The 12,401-nt window shown below is 35.1% G+C and overlaps 1 protein-coding gene across 7 annotated transcripts in view; it reads left to right on the top strand.

Annotated features, from left to right (window-relative positions):
* The window catches only part of NRXN1 (neurexin 1), a 921,413-nt gene that overhangs the window by 142,324 nt on the left and 766,688 nt on the right, over window positions 1-12,401 (top strand). For all 7 annotated transcript variants that reach the window (XM_070734726.1, XM_070734725.1, XM_070734724.1 and 4 more), the window contains exon 2: window positions 12,285-12,401. This exon is cut by the window's right edge and continues 185 nt beyond it. The gene's annotated coding sequence lies outside the window, so the exon portion shown is untranslated. The remainder of the gene's footprint in view (window positions 1-12,284) is intronic.

Below are 12,401 nucleotides of genomic sequence, written 5' to 3'. Positions count from 1 at the left end.
GAATTCCATCACAGTTTGTTACATGCTGACAGAGAAATAAAATCAGAGATGAAGAAAAAATATAATTCTTTAAAATCAATGAATTTATTTGTTACTATGATTTTATTCAAACTTACAGTTAAACAAATAAAAACGAATACAAACCAATGATTTTAAAATGCAATAAAGTAATTGGTTATTATTCCTCAGAAAATTTTCCATTTCATTGATAAGACTGAACTGACCGAACCTCTTTATGAAAGCTAACTAAGTTACATTAACTTGGTTGTTTGCCTTGTTCAAAGTTTGACAGAATAGTAGAAGCTCCCAAGTTTAGATCACCAGATTATGTTGATAATGATATTTCGGAATAAGAGAACAACAGAGTGGGAAGGGACCTTGGAGGTCCAACACCCCTCTCAGGCAGGAAAGCTTATACTATTTCAGATGAATGGTTGTCCAATCTCTCAAAATTTCTAGTGTTGGAGCAACTATAAGTTCTGGAAGCTAGCTGTTCCACTGATTCTGTCTGTCAAAAAATTTCTCCTTGGTTCTAGTTTGGTTTATTTGTTTCCATCCATTGCTTTTGTCCTACCTTCTGGTGCTTTGGAGAATAGATTGACCCCTCTTCTTTGTGGCAGCTCCTCAAATATTGGAACACTGCTACTACATAAACTCTAGTCCTTTTCATTAAACTAGACATTAACTCCTGCAACTTTCTTCATATGTTTTAGCCTCCAGTCTCCTAATCATCTTTGTTGCTCTTTTCTGTAGTCTTTCTAGAGTCTCAACATCTTTTTAATATCACGGTGACCAAAACTAGATATAATATTCAAAGTGTGATCTTACCACGTCATTATAAAGTGAACTAAAATTTCACATGACCTTGATTCTATACCTATCTTGATGCAGCACAGGATTGTGCTCTTTTTTGGAAGCTGCCAGGTCCTGCTGGCTCATATTTAAGGGATTGTCCACTAGGACTGCAAGATCTCTCTCACAGTTATTACTATTGAGTCAGGTCCCACCTATACTATATCTGTACATTTAGATTTTTCCTGCCTAAATGTAGTTTCCTTGTGCATTTCTGCAACTTGTTAAAATCACAAAGGGAAAACAACTGCAACTCCTTTATATAAAAAAGGACATTAATATGGATGACATTTGATGACAGTACAAAAACATGAATTTGTTTTTGTTAGTTGAGAAGTCATGTCCAGCCCATCACAACCCCATGGACAACATTTCTCTGGGCCTTCCTGTTCTCTACTATCCCCCTTAGTCCATTTAAGCTCACATGGCTACTTCAGTGACTCCATCCAGTTACATCATTCTCTGTCATTCTTCTTCTTTTGCCCTCAATTTTTCCCAGCATTAAGCTCTTCTCCATTGAGTTCTTCCTTCTCATTGAGTGACCAAAGTATTATAGTTTCATCTTCTAAAGAGCAGTCAGGGTTGATCTCCTCTAAGATTGACCAGTTAGATTGCCTTGCAGTCCAAGGGAGTCTTCTCCAGCACCATAGTTCAAAGGTCTCAATTCTTTAGTGGATCAGCCTTTCTTATGATCTAACGTTCACAGCCATACATTGCAACTGGAAAAACCGTAGCCTTGACTATATACAGTTTTGTTGGCAGGGTGATGTCTCTGCTTTTTTGTATGCTGTCTGAAATATGCTGTCCATCTAACTATGAGAAGTGATACTGAGTTTTTCATTGCTGAAAAGATAGATTTTATTTCTTGCAAGACATTTAATTAACTTTGATTAAATATGTTACCTTAGGTTATATTAGGCTTGTTAGAAAATTAAAGTAGTGGTGTGACTTGTCCACATCCCATACAGCTGGTCACAGATCCCAATGATCAAGAGGTGGTTGTGGCGTAGTACCATCAGCCCATGCACCTTGCACCCGAGTCTGATAGCAAGGAGGTCGGAGAGGATTTGGTGTCAGAAGCTGAAAGCCAATCAGGGCACCTTCTGAGGTGCACATGAGTGACTCAGGAGAAGAGGAGGAACCTCTTCTTGATGCTAGGCCAGGCAGGGCTGTTAGAAGGCAGGAGTGACTATGTAAGAGGAGGTCTCTTCATGAATAGAGCTGCAGGCTAATTGGCCACGCCCCTAGACTATTTAAGGCTTAGAACGTCATGCTTCAGTATGGAAGTCAACATCGTTCCATTCCAGATTTTCTTTTTGGTTCTCTGCCTGACATTCTTGTTCAGCTTGTGAAAAAAAATCAACTTTCCTAATTCTGCTAATGATCTCCGGGCTTTCTGACAACCTTTTCTAAGTTTCAGGGAAGGATATCTTCTTGGACTCTGACTAGTTGTTAAGACATTAATTAGCTGCTGACTAACTGAATAGACTTATTTATGATTTCCTGAACTTTTAAAAAGACCCAATTGCTAAGAAAATATTAGGAGTAAATGATTAGTATTTGGAATCAGTGTTTGGAATCATTAGTGTTTGAAATCATATTTCTTGGTGGCTCACTGCTGGGACAGAATAAGTAGGTCTGATAAAGAAAACTATGGATCAGATTATACACAGGTTTTCAACAGTGGAAAGATCATTGAACATCTGTAGTGGCACGAGTAAATCATTTTAGATCTTGGCATGGGGGAATTAAAATATTCCTTTCCCCCTAGGCTTATAAAATTTATGCATGGTATGTCCGTATGTATGATTGGTTTCTTAAGTTGGGGTTTTTTACATTACTTTCAATATTAGATTTGTTCATATTGTCTTTTTACTGTTGTTAGCCGACCCCAGCGGCATACAAACAAACAAACAAACAAACAAACAAACAAACAAACAAACAAACAAACAAATAAATAAATAAATAAATAAATAAAGTATTTTTCATTCTTGTGCTATTAATAATAACTATTTTAATGTTAGAAACATAGAAACATAGAAGACTGATGGCAGAAAAAGACCCCATGGTCCATCTAGTCTGCCCTTTTACTATTTCCTGTATTTTATCTTACAATGGATATATGTTTATCCCAGGCATGTTTAAATTCAGTTACTGTGGATTTACCAACCACGTCTGCTGGAAGTTTGTTCCAAGGATCTACTACTCTTTCAGTAAAATAATACTTTCTCATGTTGCCTTTGATCTTTCCCCCAACTAACTTCAGATTGTGTCCCCTTGTTCTTGTGTTCACTTTCCTGTTAAAAACACTTCCCTCCTGAACCCTATTTAACATATTTAAATGTTTCGATCATGTCCCCCCTTTTCCTTCTGTCTTCCAGACTATACAGATTGAGTTCATTAAGTCTTTCCTGATACGTTTTATACTTCAGACCTTCCACCATTCTTGTAGCCCGTCTTTGGACCCGTTCAATTTTGTCAATATCTTTTTGTAGGTGAGGTCTCCAGAACTGAACACAGTACTCCAAATGTGGTCTCACCAGCGCTCTATATAAGGGGATCACAATCTCCCTCTTCCTGCTTGTTATACCTCTAGCTATGCAGCCAAGCATCCTACTTGCCTTTCCTACTGCCCGACCACACTGCTCACCCATTTTGAGACTGTCAGAAATCACTACCCCTAAATCCTTCTCTTCTGAAGTTTTTGCTAACACAGAACTGCCGATGCAATACTCAGATTTAGGATTCCTTTTCCCCAAGTGCATTATTTTACATTTGGAAACAAACTGCAGTTTCCATTGCTTTGACCATTTATCTAGTAACGCTAAATCATTTACCATATTACAGACCGCTCCAGGAATATCAACCCTATTGCACACTTTAGAGTCATCGGCAAATAGGCAAACCTTCCCTACCAAACCTTCCCCTATGTCACTCACAAACATATTAAAAAGAATAGGACCCAGAACAGACCCTTGTGGCACACCGCTTGTAACCTGTCTCTGCTCATAATACTCGCCATTAACAATAACTCTCTGATGTCTATGCTTCAGCCAGCTTGAAATCCACTGAACTATCCAGGGATTAAGTCCAATCTTCACTAATTTATCTATGTTTTTTTAAAATAAGTGATTGAAGATTGAACATCAGACCATATACCTGGCACACTTCAGTTTTTAATTGATTTTGATTTGATTGAATTATTGATCAATTGATTATTGATTGATTGATTATAGTTCATATGTCACATACTGATAGAGTAGAATATTTGTAACACGCAGTTGAAATGAGGGTTCCTTGATTCTCTCTGAGTTTGGTTGTTCTCTTACTGATGTTTCATTATCCAAACTACTAGGTAATATTATCAGTGCTGATATGTTTGCTCTCATTTTATATTGTAGGGGCTTGCCCTGCCAGCATTGGTGAGGATGGGTCGATGATCCTTTGATTGCCCTGTTTACTGTCACTAAATCTAACAAGATTCAGAGCTGCTTACAATAGACAACAACAACAATATAAAATCATGATAAATAAATCTAAGCCAATCCTTCCTGAATTGTTATTCTGTATCCTGCATTCCTGTATTATATGTTTCTGACATTACCCTCCCAAAAATATTTTCCAGAATTGGTTGGTGGTAAGTTGTCAAGGGACTCCTGCAGTTTCGCAAATTCCTCACCACAGTTTTGTAACTGAAGTCAGGGAAAGATTTCTTCCAGGAAACAAAAAGCAATAAAATCCAGTTCATTGAAAGGAACATATATGATTCAAGCTGCTTTATGGCTGAAATAGAAATGGCAAATATAATGTCATTTGCCAGCTGCCTCACAATTGCTCATTTAACAACTGTCTAAACTCATGATGTGACTTGAAATGGCTATATTAAATAAAGTGCTGGAAAATTAGTAGAATATCTGCTGTTTCCTTTTAGTTCTATAGAATCTGGTCCCATGGGGATGCCAATATGTTTACACATTTCTACCTTGATATTCAATAGGATTTCTTGCTTGCTTTATTCAGTTTATACGGCTGCCCATTTCGACAAGTGACACCGCTCTATTTAATCTTTTCATATGAGAGAGACACTGGGGGAGAGAGAAGGAGGGAGGGGAAGGAGTCGGAGAGAGACAAGAGAAAGAGGGGAAGAGGGAGGAGGGGGGGAAGGGGAGAGGGAGGGAAGGAAGGAAAGAGAGAGAAAGAGAAAAAGAGAAAGAGGTGTACTGTACCCCAAGGCAATGTACTAAGACCAACAATCTTCATACTTTGTAAAAATGACCTTTGCAATCATATTACAAGCTACTGTGTGTTCTCTTCGCCGATGATGTAAAACTCTTCAACACCATCAATAACTCTGCTACCCTCCAAAAAACCCTTGACTTTGTATCAGAATGGTAAAAAACCTGGCAACTACAAATCTCAACCAATAAATGCTCTGTCCTACACATTGGCAAAAAGAATCAGAACACCAAATACAAGCTGAATAGACAAGACTTGTAGACAACCGACACTCTGTAAAAGACATACTCGTATCAAATGACCTAAATGCCAAAGTCCATTGCAACAACATCGCGAAAAAGGCCTCGAGAGCTGTTAACCTAATCTTACATAGCTTCTTCCACATTAATATCACACTACCAAGCAGAACATACGAAACCTTCGTCAGACCAATCCTTGAATACACCTCATTTGTCTTAAATCCACACTGCATTTCAGACATAAATATATTAGAAAGTGTCCACAGATACTTTACGAGATGACCCCTTCACTCCTCTACTCACATCAGAATATTTACGCAACCAGGCTTGAAATCCTGGGCTTAGAAAGGTTAGAACTATGTCACCTTCAGCACAACCTAAGCATAGCTCATAAAATCATTTGCTATAACATCCTTCCTGTCAACATCTACTTCAGCTTCAACCACAACAATACACGAGTACGTAATAGATACAAATTCAAAGTAAACCATTCCAAAATTGACTGTAGAAAATACAACTGCAGCAACTGAGTAGTTCATGCCTGGAACTCACTACCTGACTCTGTAGTTCCATCATCAAACCCCCAAAACTTTACCCTTAGACTGTTGAGCTCATCTGATTCCTAAGAGGTCAGTAAGGGACATGCATAAGTTCACCAGTGTGCCTACTGTCCCTGTCCTAATGTTTCCCTCTTATTAGTACCCTTCTCATGTTTATCAACAGTATTATATCTATGTATACTATACTATGCATACTGCATTCCCCGATGATATGATACTGCAAAAAAAATAAATCATTATATGAGAGGGAGTCATTTCATTATAGGAAAGAGAGTTTTGTGCTAACTTAAAATGAAAATTTTAAACATTAACATTAAAAGTCCAGTTAACATTGGTATAGGAAAATTCTTTATTGCTAAATGAGAGGATTTAATCTCATACAAATGATATTTTTATTTATAGCTAGCATAACCATAGATAAAATTTAATATGTGTTTATTGCCAGTGAGGAAAAGAAAATTCAGTCCAATCCATACAGGATCAAAATGAACAAGTGTGTTCAACTGTAAATAAACTGTAAAATGTCTTTATTTATTTATTTATTTATTTATTTATTTATTATTTACTTACTTACTTACTTACTTACTTACTTACTTACTTACTTATTTATTTATTAGATTTTTATGCCGCCCCTCTCCGTAGACTCGGGGCGGCTCACAACACAATAAAACAGTTCATGACAAATCTAATAATTTACAATTTAAAATATTTTAAAAACCCCATTATTAAGCAGACATACATACAAACATACCATACATAAATTATATAGGCCCGGGGGAGATATCTCAGTTCCCCCATGCCTGACGACAAAGGTGGGTTTTGAGGAGTTTACGAAAGGCAAGGAGGGTAGGGGCAGTTCTAATCTCTGGGGGAAGCTGGTTCCAGAGAGTCGGGGCCGCCACAGAGAAGGCTCTTCCCCTGGGGCCTGTCAACCAACATTGTTTAGTTGACGGGACCCGGAGAAGGCCCACTCTGTGGGACCTGATCGGTCGCTGGGATTCGTGCAGCAGAAGGCGGTCTCGGAGATATTCTGGTCCGATGCCATGAAGGGCTTTCTCAAAAACAAATTGTAAAACTTTAAATAAACTGTAAAATGTCTTTTCAAAAATATTATTCAAAATTGAAATCCAGTTATGACATTGATCAGAAAACTCTGTTCAAAACTTTAGAAGTCCTACCTGTTCAGCCTTACATTTTTCTCACATTGAACTGTCAGATGTCTATAGAAAATTCACAAGCATGGTATGAGTATATCTGTTGCTCATATTCTCTCATTTTTAGAGTCATACTCATACCAATTTTTGAAGCTCAAATTATGTAACTATCGGCATTAATAATGATTAACATCCTCGTGAAATTATCTCATCTCATGTCAAAATAGTCATATTAGTCCCCATTTTGCTTGGTGATATGCTGGCATTGTTTCTAAAGACAAACCCCACAAAAGCTTTTTATTAGGGATTTTTTTAGCCAGATTTTATATATGTGTGAAGATTATAAGTGTTCTTTGGCAGAATTTTAGGCTACTTCAGTTCGTCTCATTTTATCCTCTTTTACTGAATAAGAGAGGGGGATCTCAACCAAGAGCTGGCTTCAATGTTTTGGAGGCTTGGAATTAGAACAGTCATAATTGTTGCTTTTTTCATGAAAATTAACATGAACAGAAATAGATATTGTCATATCTCAGAATTAATGATAGAGTTTCAGTAAATGAACAACAATAATCGAACAATCTTTAACTAATAACTTTTTGCAATTTCACATGTCCACCAAGCGTGGTAATATGTCCCAGTTTTTTCATTACACTTCCAGCATTTTGGGGACATATTTGGGTAGATTTTGGCAAGTCTAGCTGGAGGAAGATGCCATCTGTAGAACATTTTATATTGGTTTTCTTTCTGGGTGGTGGCAATGGTATATTTATAATTTATAGTCCAATTTTTTTCCCATTCTTTTAGATAAATATTATATCCAAAATTTTGACCCCAGGCAATCATTGATGTTTTAACTGTTTCTTCTATAGTGTACTGGTGCAACAGGTTATTATATATATTAGATATTATTTTCTTTTTTGAGCCAAGTAAAATCTTATTTAATGTGCTATTTTTTTGAAATCCAAATTTGTTTTTATGTTTAGTATAAATGTTATGTATCTGAATATATTGGTACCATTCAAAGCTAAAGCCGGCCTCTAAGAGGTTTTGTTTGGATATTAGATCATCATTGGTATTGAGTAGGTGTTCATATGTTATTATCTTGTTAAGGGGGAGGAGGTTTGGATATGTAACAACTTCAATTGGTAATATCCATTTTGGGGTGGATAGATAGTAGTTCTTCCTAATAAATTGCCAAACATGAATTAAGGCCTTGCGGACGTAGTGTTGTTTAAAGTATGAGGGTATTTTATGCAGATCTGTTAATAAAATGACATGCCACCCCATCAAAAGGTCGTAGCCTTCTAGTGCTAATAGCCTTCTATTTTTCAGTGTTATCCATTCCCTGATTGGATTGAGAATTGAGGCTTTATAATACAACTCCATATTAGGGAGTCCAAATCCTCCTCTTGTACAATGATCGAACATACATTTAATTTTTATCCTCACCTTTTTCTTTGCCCAAATAAATTTATGGAATTTCTTATGAAGACTTTCAAAGAAAGCTTTATTTAATTTTATTGGAGCAGTTTGGAATAAGTACAAATAACGTGGGAGAAAGTTTGATTTAATCGTACTGCTTCTTCCCATTAGGGAGAGAGGGAGTTTTGATCATTTATTTAAATCTTTATCTACATAAGTAAGTTTGTCATAATTATCTTTTTTGATTGTGGCACAATTTGTGGTAATTCATAATCCTAAGTACTTAATTTTTTTTGTAGATTTGAGTTTAGATAATTCTTCTAGTTGGTCTATCTGATTTTGTGACATGTTTTTAGTTATTATCTTGGTTTTGTCTTTGTTTATATTTAATCCAGCCACAGTACAAAATCTCTCAATTTCTTTAATCAGGTTTACAATTGATTTTAATGGGTCTTGTAATATGAAAACCATGTCATCCGCAAATGCCTGGATTTTAAATTGTTCCTGTTTAATTTTAAGACCTTGAATTTCATTATTTGCTCTTATGTTATTTAATAGAATTTCTAACGCCAGAATAAAGAGTAATGGGGCTAGGGGACATACTAGTCTTACGCCTTTACAAATATTTATCTTATCAGTCATATCAATATTGACTAATATTTTTGAAGTTTGGGTGGTATATATAGATCTGATAAGATTAATGAAATGGTTGCCCAACTTCATGGTTACCAATTGTGAGATGAGAAATTGCCAATAAAGACTGTCAAATGCTTTATAAAGGTCGACGAATATGAAAGCTACGGTCTTATCAATATTTTTATTGTAATATTCCAACAAGTCCAGTATAATTCTTGTGTTCATTCCAATATTCCTTGCTGGGAGAAAACTATTTTGATCTGGATGTATTGTGGTATTTAGGATCCTTTTGAGTCTATCGGCTATAATCGATGCAAATATTTTATAATCTGAATTTAAAAGGGATATTGGACGATAATTCTGTATGAGACCTATTTTTATCATATTTTGGAACTAAGGCTATATATGCCTCATTCCGTGTGGCAGGGAGTATGGTTTCTTCTAATGCTTCATTAAATAATTTAAGAAGTATAGGGTGCAAAATTTCTGATGTTTGTTTATATAATGCAGCAGGAATGCCATCCGGCCCTGGCGTTTTATTGTTTTTTTGATTCACAATTGCTTTGTCTATTTCTAATGATGTTATTTTCCTATTTAAGAGTTCCTGATGGTCTTTATTTATTTTAATTAAATCTGAATCTTGGAATAGTTCTAAGAGTAAACTGTCATCTATTTCCTCATTTTTATACAAATTAGAAAATAAAAGTTCAATTATTTGTTTTTTGTCATTGTGGTTTGTTTTTAAGACTCCCAGTTCGTCATGTAAAGCTTCAATGCTTTTGTCTTTCTTTTGTTGGGCAAGTTGAAATGATAGCCATTTCCCGAGTTTGTTAGCAAATTCGAATTGTTTTTGCCTAGCAATTCTTATTTTTCGAGAAAGTTCATCTTGAGTTTTTAAATTTATTTATTTTTAATCAAGTTTATTTTAGATAGAGTTTTATGATTATTTGGATTTAATTGTAAACTTTCTTCTAATTTTTTAATTTTTTAATTTAATGTGTGAAATTGAGATTTATTGGTTAAAAATAAAAAAAATTATAGACTAAATTACCTCCTTATCTATACCTCTAAAACCAGAATTATTCCTTTTAGGAATAATTAGACAAAAGATTAGTAAAGAAGATTATTATATTATAATCCACATTTTAGCCGCAGCAATAATTCTGTACGCCCAATATTGGAAATAAGAAAGAACACCTACTATCTTAAATCTTTTAATTAAAGTTATGGATTATGCAGAGATGTCCAAATTGACCAAGGAGTTACAAAACCGAGAAGATACAGTTTTCTATCAAGTCTGGGACAAGTGGTATAACTGGCTAAGGAAAAGAAAGTTTTTGCAAATAATTCAAAATGAAGATAATCCAACAAAGTAGTTTATTAATGAACGATAAAATCTAAAATTATACCGTATTTAACATATCATAAAAGATATATCTTATATGTAACATTGGAAGATCTCATTTATCTACTCCCAAACAAACCTAGTAGAAATTCTCAACAGCAATAAGAGGGAATAATGCATCAGCGATACGTTTGAAATTTATGTCGTATGGATACAATATATCAGCCCATTGCTGGTTCCTCCCTACTTTCTATCTATACCCTCTTTCTTTATTCTATCTTTTCTCTTCAATATTTCTTTCTCCTCAATTCTCTTTCTTTTCATCTCTTCTTTTCTCTCTATTTCTTTTTCCTATTTCTTCAAGATTTCTAATATTATATGACTGCTATAGTATAGGTATCAAATGTATTGATTTATAAGCAAATTACTGTTGACCTATTATAAATCATCTTTTCTATTTTTATTTTCTGTAAATTCAATAAAGATATTTTTTTAAAAAAATAATAATCGAACAATCTTTTAAAAATGGGAGCAATTTTCTAATTTCTATCCTACAATGAACATATCAACCTTCCTTTATAAAAAATATAAACACTTTGGTTACACAAGTGAGAAATGGAGGGAGAGGGAGGGAGGGAGGGAGGGAGGGGGAGAGAGCGAGAGAGAGAGAGAGAGAGAGAGAGAGCTCTTCTTGCTACTTCTCCCAAGGGAGTAAAGTGGAAGATATTTTGGCAATAGTTCAGGCCAACAGCTTATTAAATACTCCTGTCTCACCCACTGCTGACCATCTGCTAAGGTTTGATACATAAAATGGATGACTCCATAATGATTATTTCTGTTGGAGAAGAGACTGTCCAAGCTAGGCAGAAAAGTCATATGGAGAATTAGTCTGGAATCTCTATATAAGTAGAAAAAGGCAAGGTACATCCCACCTTTCAATCCCGTTGAATCTTATATAGTCTGGTTCAGGTGTAAATCACCAGTCTGAGAAGATTCCTGTGTTATAGGCATGAACAATAAAATAACTATTTGAAATCATGTGCAAATCTGATTATTTGCACCTGACAATAATAGTGCTGCTAGATGGCACTGTACCATTAACTATGACAAGCTTCTATCTACCTCTCTGAGATCTAAGATCTAGGATCTATGTAGAGTCACGGTGATGATCTATTTGATCATTTCATCCCCAGAGAGCCACGGAAATTTCCCCAGCTTCTCTTTAGCTTCATATACTGTATATAAAGAAACAGAGAACTCTTGTCTAGAGATATAATTTTATTGTCAGATGGTCTTTCAGATAAGTGACTTGCCAAGCCATGCATGGATGATCTATATGTTGTGCCATACATTCTTTGTTATCCTTTCTTCCACCCATTACTACTTGCTTTTGATAACCATTTGAAATATCACTTCACCCAAATGTCTATGTGTATAATTTGTACTTGAATTATTTCTCCCTTAATTTGAAGATGCAGAGTGCTTCAAAATGTCTTAACAACACATAAATATGTATAGCAATGACAACATACAGTATTAACAGTAACGTAGCAATTTCCTCAAATGTGAGGTACCAATTGGCTTGTAGGCTTTGCTGAAGTATCCATAATTTATTTTAAAGCTTATATGCAAGTTTTCTTTAACCAAGGTTCGTCAACAAAAGAATTAAGTAACTGTTAATTTTTTATTTCAATAAGGAATAACCTTACTGAATATAAGAATTCTTATGATTCTTGCATTAAGGAAAGAAACTTTAATTTATGTGATTGTTGCATTTTTCCATCCTGTCTGTGCAAGAATCAATAAATCACAATGATTTTCTCTTTTCTTCTTTATTTAGGAAAAGAAGAATATATTGCAACATTCAAAGGATCAGAGTATTTCTGCTATGACCTCTCCCAGAATCCTATCCAAAGCAGCAGCGATGAAATAACTCTGTCCTTTAAGACTCTACAGA

The sequence above is a fragment of the Erythrolamprus reginae genome, chromosome 1, assembly GCF_031021105.1.
Source record: "Erythrolamprus reginae isolate rEryReg1 chromosome 1, rEryReg1.hap1, whole genome shotgun sequence".
Lineage (NCBI taxonomy): Eukaryota > Metazoa > Chordata > Lepidosauria > Squamata > Dipsadidae > Erythrolamprus > Erythrolamprus reginae.
The sequence above is the reverse complement of the archived record's forward strand: the minus strand, read 5'-3'. Positions and strand labels throughout refer to the sequence as shown.